This window comes from Liolophura sinensis, chromosome 13 (assembly GCF_032854445.1).
Source record: "Liolophura sinensis isolate JHLJ2023 chromosome 13, CUHK_Ljap_v2, whole genome shotgun sequence".
NCBI classification, from domain to species: Eukaryota; Metazoa; Mollusca; class Polyplacophora; order Chitonida; family Chitonidae; genus Liolophura; species Liolophura sinensis.
Window position 1 is genome coordinate 10,688,264 of NC_088307.1, and position 10,258 is coordinate 10,698,521.

At 43.0% G+C, this 10,258-nt stretch overlaps 1 long non-coding RNA gene across 1 annotated transcript; it reads left to right on the forward strand.

Moving 5' to 3' along the window:
- Nucleotides 1-936: 936 nt before the first annotated feature.
- On the forward strand, nt 937-9,009 carry LOC135481073 (uncharacterized). The gene is made up of 5 exons (XR_010445967.1): nt 937-1,046; nt 2,160-2,238; nt 3,413-3,571; nt 7,075-7,247; nt 8,741-9,009. It is a non-coding gene; the product is annotated as an uncharacterized LOC135481073 (long non-coding RNA).
- Nucleotides 9,010-10,258: the final 1,249 nt, after the last annotated feature.

The following is a 10,258-nucleotide window of genomic DNA, read 5'->3' on the forward strand; positions in this document are numbered from 1 at the left end:
ATCCTGTCGCATCACCGCGACCCCAAAGACCTCAGCGCTGCTAGCAGTAGCAGGGATGTAAAAGAACGCAGATGGCGGCACGTGCGTTGTAAGGAGTAGTCTTGACACACCTTGACGCACCACCAACTTGACATGTTGGTGGTGCGTTGAGAGTGAGGCTTTTGTGAATGATAACAGAAGTCTATTACCTAGAAGTATACAACTTCCCTATAGCTAATCTCCACGGCATTTTACAATTTTACATATTATGTGACGTTTCTGCGCAGCCATCTATTTTTCTCTCTATTTCGCAGCAAACCTTTGAGAAACGGCTGACGCATGGTGGGAAAAATGTTCCAAATGGGTTGTGTTAAAGTAGATTTTAAAAAATTACGACAACAGAGAGTTTTGTGAAAGGACAACAGTGTCTTTGATAGTAATTATTTTAGAGTTTGCTTGGAAATGTAAAAAAATTCCCACACTGCAATAATACGCAGTTTCGGTTGCAAGGTGTGGGCAGTTCTTACATTAGATTTCCCATGGTTCAGTACAAAATTTCTACACATACGGTTGGCATATTTCTCCACCTAGTGGCGCGTGCTCCTCCAGATGACGTAACATGTTTTAGCTACAGGTATTTATTTATTTGATTCGTGTTTTACGCCGTAATAAAGAATATTCACTTATTCGACGGCGGCCAGCATTATATTGGGTGGAAACCGTGCAGAGCCCGGGGGAAACCCACGACCATCCGCAGGTTGCTGAGAGACCTTCCTACGTACTGCCGGAGAGGAAGATAGCATGCCCTGGACTTGAACTCACAGCGACCGCATTGGTGAAAGGCTCCTGGGTCATTACCAACTGAGGTCCTCCGTAAGCTGCAGGGAAGTTGCATACTTGATACATATGTGTGAACGATTCGGACAGACACCATCACAACTCAGTTTGCTTTCAGTGGCCTCTGGTCAGTGTCTGTGGCATGGTCGTCGGAATCCCGATCTTCGTCTGGGTCCTTCCAGTGAGTCCCGAAACAAACCGAATTCCAGAAAGGCGAAGGGAAATGCGATGTAAGTTTTCATTTACATGAACCTCTGAACCATAGTGTTCCATGGTATGGTGAGCTTGTAAAGATGTTTGTCTATATATATCAGTGAGTATATGTTTAATAAAGCAGACAAATAATGCCTGCCATCCACAGTCGCGAAGAAAACATAAAAATGATGCCAAAATCAGACGAAAGAGCGTCAAAACTTATGTAATCTCTCTTATGCAAATGTAATCTTTAATATGTTTTTTTGATTTCTTTTTCCGAGGGAAAAAGGTATTTGAAAATATTTTTGTATGGTCGGTATTTGGGACCAACTTTTGGTATTTATCGTTGTTGCATAATAATGTTTTATATAAGGATGTGATGACATTAGTAAACAAAGACTATAAATACCAAAAGGTGGTCCCAAATACCTACCATACAAAAATTATTTTCAAGCGTCTTTTTCTACTTAAGGAAAAATCGGAAAAAATATTGAAGACCGCATTTAGGAGTAACTTTTCGCACTCTTTCATATCATTTTTATGTTTTCTCCACGTTTAAGCCATACTTTAGAACAGACATGGGCCTCTGACGTCCTCAGAGACCGTGAATATGGGTAAGTAGGCCTACATGTGTGTATGAGTTAAACAAAGTTGATAACTGTTTAACATAAACACAATACTTCCATAATGCCAAACCTCCCCCACCCACCATTATCATCCACCACCACCACCCAGCACCACCCGCCACCGGCGGGTGGTGCTGGGTGGTGTGTATCAAAAATATAGCTGCTAAAGCGGCAATGCCGGGGTTCAAGCCAGTATTGCCAGCCTATGCGGGGTCACTTCGGGTTACCTTAATGGTGTCCATGCATGGATACATAATTAACCTAATTAGAAAGCCTACATTCTTTAAAGTCATTAGTGCATTGTAAAAAAAATTTTTTTTTTTGCACGATTGCGTTCTAATTCCTTACTTTATGTACTTTCTATGGAGTCTTGTGTTGAACGTAGTTGATTCCGAAATAAGTCTATTTTCTTTGACGACTGGTATACGAATGTCTGTTTTTGACGATTAGTTTTGCGTGTACTTTTTTATACACTAGCTCTCTGTTGTTTGATTTGAATATTGTGTTTCATTTTCATTACAGAAAGGTCAAGTGTGTCCAACAGGATTTGAATGTAGAACAGAACAGATCATTGTGACCTCACGCTTCCCGGAATGCAGTGGTGAGGCCTGTTTAACAGTTGTCGTTAGCGTAGTACACTGTGTGGTTAATATATTTTACTCATGTGAATATTGAACTGTTTCACTGTGAATAATGTATTGTTCCTCAGGGATTTCGAACTGTATCCCTGTGAATAACAAATTCTACTATGGGAATTTCCCTGTGAATAACGTATTGCACTCTGGGAATATTGAACTGTATTAATGTGAATAACATATTGGACCCTTGGAATTTCGAAATGTATCCCTGTGAATAACGTATTTCACTCTGGGGGTTAAAAACTATACCACTGAGAACAGCGCGTAGTACTCCGGAAATTTACAACTGTAGCAACGTGAATAACATGTTGTACGTTGTCTCATTCAGTTCATGAGGATAATTTATTAATTTATTTATTTATTTTATTGTTGTTTTATGCCGTATTCATACTGCATTCTTATAAATAGTTCCCTGTAAATATCTTATGCCATATATTCCTGGGAAACCACTCCATGGATAGACTTGTCAGAAAGCTATAATAGATATCTGTGAATCATGTGACAGTGACGTAGTTTACATGTACGTAGCAATGGCCGTGACATTATATACCAACAGCAGAGGCCCTGAAGAGAGCGCTTGTATGCAATGGGCCAGCGAGATACACAATACCAAGACGTCAAGTAGGGTAGCTTTGCAATGCAGCATTTAATACACGTGCCTGTGTTTCACAAACAAATCCGTCTGTCTGTTAAATAAAAAGACAACAAATCACATAACTTGAGTTATTTCAGAACCTACACAGCCACAGGCGTGTTTTTCTGACATGTCTGATAACTCTAGAAATCCAGTTTTATTCCGGAATACTTACGAGACTATATGAGATGCGCCATTAGAGAGCAACGAGAAACGCGATGTCGCGTCACTCGTACAACATGGTCATATGATTAAAAGGCTAAAACAAGTTTCGGGTACCGTAAGCAGAAACGGTTGCGTCTTCGGGTTATACAAATAACGCGCATTATTAGTTATAACTTTCGCTTTCGATTGTCTCCATGTGCGTGAATTTGCTTACTTTGAAGTACGATATCACAGCCGTGCTATGTTATAAATCAAAAAGTCGTGCTTTTTAAACATACTATGGGATAATTCATCGATGCATACATAAATCTGGTCTAGTGTTGTCTTTTCTTTCATAGATCTGCGTTCGGAAGTGATGGCTAGAACGGATGTGTTGAAGAATGCCACTCTCCGCACTACAATAGCTTCTACAACCCTGAGCGACTTCTACACAGACAACAGTGTGTTCCTAATCGAACTGAATTCACTGCTCAGGGGGCCCCCCGACGGCAGCCCAGGTACGTTTGTATCTTGTCAATAATATTTTCTTTTTACGATAACCAACATATATCTATACCACTTGTGTGTCAGTTCTCCACAGTAAAACATGATTTTTGTCATAAACCCCTCCATTCACACACTGAAACTACAATGCTCTCCAGTCACGAACACAGACAACTACGCTCAACAGTCACGCACACAAACCACAACGCTCTACAGTCACACATCCAGACCACAACGCTCTCCGGTCACACATTCAGATCACAACGCTCTCCAGTCACACATCCAGACCACAACGCCCTCCAGTCACACATCCAGACCACAACGCTCTCCAGTCACACATCCAGACCACAACGCTCTCCAGTCACACATCCAAACCACAACGCTCCCCAGTCACACATACAGACCACAACGCTCCCCAGTCACACATTCAGACCACAACTCTCCCCTGTCACACATCCAGACCACAACGCTCTCCAGTCACACATCCACACCACAACCCTCCCCAGTCACACATCCAGACCACAACACTCCCCAGTCACACATCCACACCACAACCCTCCCCAGTCACACATCCAGACCACAACGCTCCCCAGTCACACATCCAGACAACAACGCTCTCCAGTCTCACATCCAGACCACAACGCTCCCCAGTCACACATCCAGACCACAACGCTCTCCAGTCTCACATTCAGACCACAACGCTCTCTGGTCACACATTCAGACCACAACGCCCTCCAGTCACACATCCAGACCACAACGCTCTCCACTCACACATCCAAACCACAACGCTCTTTAGTCACACATGCAGACCACAACGCTCCCCAGTCACACATCCACACCACAACGCTCTCCACTCACACATCCAAACAACAACGCTCTCCAGTCTCACATTCAGACCACAACGCTCTCTGGTCACACATTCAAACCACAACTCTCCCCAGGCACACATCCAGACCACAACGCCCTCCAGTCACACATCCAGACCACAACGCTCTCCAGTCTCACATCCAGACCACAACGCTCCCCAGTCACACATCCAGACCACAACGCTCTCTGGTCACACATTCAGACCACAACGCTCCCCAGTCACACATCCAGACCACAACGCCCTCCACTGACACATCCAGACCACAACGCTCTCCAGTCACACACTGAGACCACAATGCTCCCCTGTCACACATCCAGACAACAACGCTCTCCACTCACACATACAGACCACAACGCCCTCCAGTCACACATTCAGACCACAACGCTCTCCACTCACACATCCACTCACACATCTCCAGTCTCACATCCAGACCACAACGTTCCCCAGTCACACATCCAGACCACAACGCTCTCCGGTCACACATCCAAACCACAACGCCCTCCACTCACACATACAGACCACAATGCTTCCCAGTCACACATTCAGACCACAATGCTTTCCAGTCACACATTCAGACCACAACGCTCCCAGTCACACATCCAGACCACGACGCTCTCCACTGACACATCCAGACCACAACGCTCTCCAGTCACACACTGAGACCACAATGCTCCCCTGTCACATATCCAGACAACAACGCTCTCCACTCACACACCTAGACCACAACGCTCCCCAGTCACACATCCAAACCACAACGCTCTTTAGTCACACATGCAGACCACAACGTTCACCAGTCACACCTCCACACCACAACGCTCTTCAGTTACACAATCATACCACAACGCTCCCCTGTCACACATCCAGACCACAACGCTCTCCAGTCACACATCTAGACCACAACGCTTCCCAGTCACACATCCAAACCACAACGCTCTTTAGTCACACATCCAGACCACAACGCTCCCCAGTCACACCTCCAGACCACAACGCTCTTCAGTTACACAATCATACCACAACGCTCCACAGTCGCACATTCACACCACCACTTTCTCCTGTTACACCTTCAAGCTACAACACTCTCTTGTTACACACATTCACACCACAGCGATCTCCTGTCACACCTCCAAGCTGCAACACTCTCCTGTTACACACATTCACACCACAGCGATCTCCTGTCACACCTCCAAGCTACAACACTCTCCTGTTACACACATTCACGCCACAACGCTCTCGTGTCACACCTCCGGACCACTCCTTTCATACAATTTCACCACAACGCTCCTCTTTTACACAACTTGATCACAACGCGCTCTCCTTTTACAGAGCTTGAACACACCGCTCTCCTTTTACACACCTAGACCACAGCGCTTTCCTTTAACACAACTTGACCACAACGCTCTCCTTTCACACAACTTGACCACACCACGTTCCTTTCGCACAACTTGACCACCAACGCTCTCCTTTCACACAACTTGACCACAACACGTTCCTTCGCACAACTTGACCACCAACGCTCTCCTTTCACACAACTTGACCACAATACGTTCCTTTCGCAAAACTTGACTACAGCGCTCTCCTTTTACACAGCGCTCTCACTCAAATTATCATTCCAACTAAAGACAAATAGCTCTTAATTTATTTATTTTTCTTTATTTGTTGATCTCTTTGCTTGGCCTTTGACTTACATGGGATTCCTTACTTCTATGATGGCGGTCAGGTTTATGAATGAATGAAACAGGGGTGCCCAGTGTAAACAACAATCCTTGAGCACTTCGAGCTCGCGTTACCCTTTTCCATGGGCCATTAGTTTCAGTCAAAAACACTTGACATTTTATAACTGGTTTAATTCTAAAATATGTTATATTGGATGAACTTATGTTGATTGGTGTTTTACGACGCACTCAAGAATATTTCACTAATACGACGGCGGCCATCGTTGTGGTAGAAGGAAACCGGGCAGAGCCGGAAGGAAACCCACGAAATAATATTGTGTATGGCGTTAATCAGTTAACAAGCAAATCAATACATTTAACGGTACCATAAATAAACAAAAGCCGAAAGAGTCTTTATCCTGGTCATGTGATCCTTTAACATTTGACTAGTATCTGTAGTTCCATCTGAAGACGACACATCTGTATAAGTTATAACCGGCTCTGATAGCTCAGTTGGTACAGTTGGTGTCCTGAGTCAAGTCACACCTAAGACCTTAAAAGAAGAAGTTGTAACTTCCTCGTTTGACCTTCATCATTAGCGGGGTAGTGCAACGACTGGTCGACCCGTATCAGTATAATTTGTTGTGTGGGACGCCATCCTTGCATTCGGTAAGTCGTCTCAGTGAAGCAGTACTAGACAAAAGGGCGGTGGAAATCCGTCCTGCAACAAGGAGGCACATTGCGTGCACTCTAAGGACTCACTCGTCATCACTTGTCTGAAAAATTGTTAAGTACGACGTTAAACCCCAAGCGATCACTTATTTCAGTATTGAAAGTATGTTGACTGCTTCTGTTTTCATGATTTCTTACTTCCTATGCCCAGGAGAAACCTACCACCATCCGCAGGTTGCTGATAGACATATGAAATACGAGTAAGTTGCTTATATCCTCCAGTTCTTTTGTTCTTGTATTCAATGCTTATATTTATCCCCTACAGAGGATATCGTGAAAGGCAGAATCAGCCTCTTCAATTCCCTGGTTCTCGGAGAACTGGCAGGGTCTCGCTCGATATTGACCGTAGAAGGATCTCGTCTACTTCAGCGATGATCTCGTCTTGGCTCTGAACCTTATCCAACCAACTACTCCCAACGTTGGGTTCGAAGTAGCTTAGTGAGTAATGTCCCGTTGTTCGAAAGTGTCTAAAAACTTTATATCAGATTGAAGTAACTTAAATCATATTTTAAGTTTTGTACTTAGTGCAAAATTAATGATGTAACTCAGTATACACTCAAAAATTAATCTGTTAATATTAGCAGAAAGTCTTATTTAAGTGATGCTAGAATGAAGTTTGTTAATACAGCCGATTATTCTGTTAAATATACACACACATTCTAGTCATTCAACATAGCCATTCTGTTAGACTAACAGGATATTATGTTGAATGTGACACAATATTGTGTTATGATAACAGAGCACATTCTAGAATCAATCAGACGATAGACTTTTGGTTAAATTTAACATATTAAATTTTGGAGTTGTGGCCTTTGTACAACTGTGTTGACTGAAAAATTTCGCTAATTTTTTAAACATATAATATGACATAATACCAGTGTTAGCTAATACACTTTTGAATAATCGGGCCCTGTCTTGTTGGTGAACAGACGACAGGTCTGTTTCACAAAAAGACTTCGGTCGTGAGAACATTTGTTATGTATTTATTTGATGGGTGTTTTGTGCCGTACTCAAGAATATTTCATTTATACGACGGCGGCCAGCATTATGGTGGGAGGAAACCGGGCATAGCTCGGGGAAAACGCACGACCATGCGTAGGTTGCTGAAAGACCTTCCAACTTACGGCCGGAGAGGAAGCCAGCATAAGCTGGACTTGAACTCACATCGACCGCATTGGTGAGAGGCTCCTGGATCATTGTGCCACGCTGTCGTGCTGACCCCCTCGGCCGCTGAGGCCCCGGCATGAAAATAAACTTTGTAATTCAAGTTAATCTTAAATATAAAAATTGATGCGATTTTGACTGCTGCTTCTGTGCACTGTTCAGCCAGTTTTGAGCCTTCAGATTCAATTTTTATTTGTTTGTGCACAAAACTGTAGTCCAGTTTGTTTTGACAAACATGATTCAGGGCTGGCTGTCCAAAGGTGACCAGAGTTAAGCCAGGCTTAAATCTTAAGGCCAATCTCGACCTACAGCAAAACTAGGGGCACTTTACTCCAGACTAAAGCTAAAACCGGGCTAAACTGCTAATACATGTATACTTGTGGACAGCTGGGCGTAATCAAAGCAAATGTAACTTGACTTGGTTACGAACTACTAGAATTTTTGATGGTTTTGTCACAATGTTACACGTATATACCCAACAGAATCAAAAACTTCATATTTGCTTAATTAAACCTCGCGGTGGAGGTATTGTTCGCATAAAGATGGAAATGTAGGCTTACCATGCTGTCATAACCGGAGAAACAGTGCAGAAGAAACAGAAGTAGATTACGCCATAGGACAAAATATGAATAATGTCCTTGCATGACACCAGACAAATTAGTTATCATTCAAACAGCCTGGTCCCTGTGCTCAAGTAAATTGGCAAAGAGACAAATAAATGCATACAGAGAATATCCTTTAATTATCGATATGATACTTTTTTCCAGCGAGTTGGTTCTATGGAGAAGAGAGAATGGCATCCTGAAGGCCGCTGTCCAGACATTAAATCTCGTTCCGTTTATGATACCCTCAGCATGAGCGAAGTAACATCTATCAGGGTCTATCAGGGAGGTAACAACGCCCAGGATGGTTTGCAAGGGAAGTAACAACGTCCAGGTTTGTTTGCAGGGGAAGCAACAACGCCCATGATTGTTTGCAAAGGAAGTAACAACGCCCTTAAGTGTCTGCTGCCAATAAAACTAATTGCTTCTTATGATATGTTTGTTCATAGAACTTATGTGTCCCTCCGCAAAATATTAATTGTTGGTCAGTTTGTTGGAGGCTGATCTGAACACAGGAAAAAAAAAACTAGCAGATTGACTTGCAATCCTTTGTGCATGTAGATCATGAAATAAGCTAGGAGTAGGTAAGCAGTACTCCCTGTCTTGTCTTATGACACTGCTGTGGTTGCAAGGTTGAGACACCTGTCCCGGGAACTGGAAACAATTGTCAAAGCCGAGTTGAGGCGTGTCATGTTGCTCAAAAATAGGCTAACGCTGGAACATGCACTTCATTGATTTGTTCCCATACTAAAAAAAATAGGCAACAGGTACTGGTCGAACAATTGACACACGATACTGTGACTGGATGTAAGCTGTCAAGTTTGGTGTTTTTAACACGGCATTCCACTGAAATTGCATCATAAGGCATAAAGGGAGAATTTCAAGTTGATAAGAGACATTATCTTCGATTATTAATGGCCCGTGTGTACACACAGAAACATACACCTAAATAGAGACATACACCTTAACAGAGGCATACACCTAAACAGAGAGATGTAGAGAAACAGACAGTGAGATACGCAGAAACAGACACCTAAACAGAGATATACAGAAACAGACTGAGATACGCAGATACAGACACTGAAACGGAGACATACATAGAAACAGAAAGAAACAAAGTATACACAAAAACAGACCTAAACAGAGAGATACACAGAAATTGACAGGGGAACAGAGATACATATAAACACAGGAAAGAAAAGTAACAGTAATAGACCAAACTCACACGAAATCAGTTTAATGCAACAAAAGGCTCTCACTGCTTTTGGGATCTTGGTGACAATGAGTGGTCAACCGGCTTTGGTCAGTAACTTGCCAGAGGCCCTGGGTTTATGCCGAGCGCTTCGGTTCGCTGACAGAAATATGCACAGAAACAGGGAGATACACAGAAATAGACTCGCTGACAGAAATATGCACAGAAACAGGGAGATACACATAAATAGACTCGCTGACAGAAATAAGGCATACGAAAAAACAGATATACACAGAAACAGAGAGAAGCACAGAAACAGATATACACAGAAACAGAGAAATGCACAGAAACAAAGATACACAGAGACAGAAAGGTGCACAGAAACAGAGATGCACAGAAAGAGACAAATACAGAGAAACAGACTGGGAAACTCAGAGATGCACAGAAAAAAGAGACATGGAAAAGACAACGCGTATTCTACTTGTGGATTT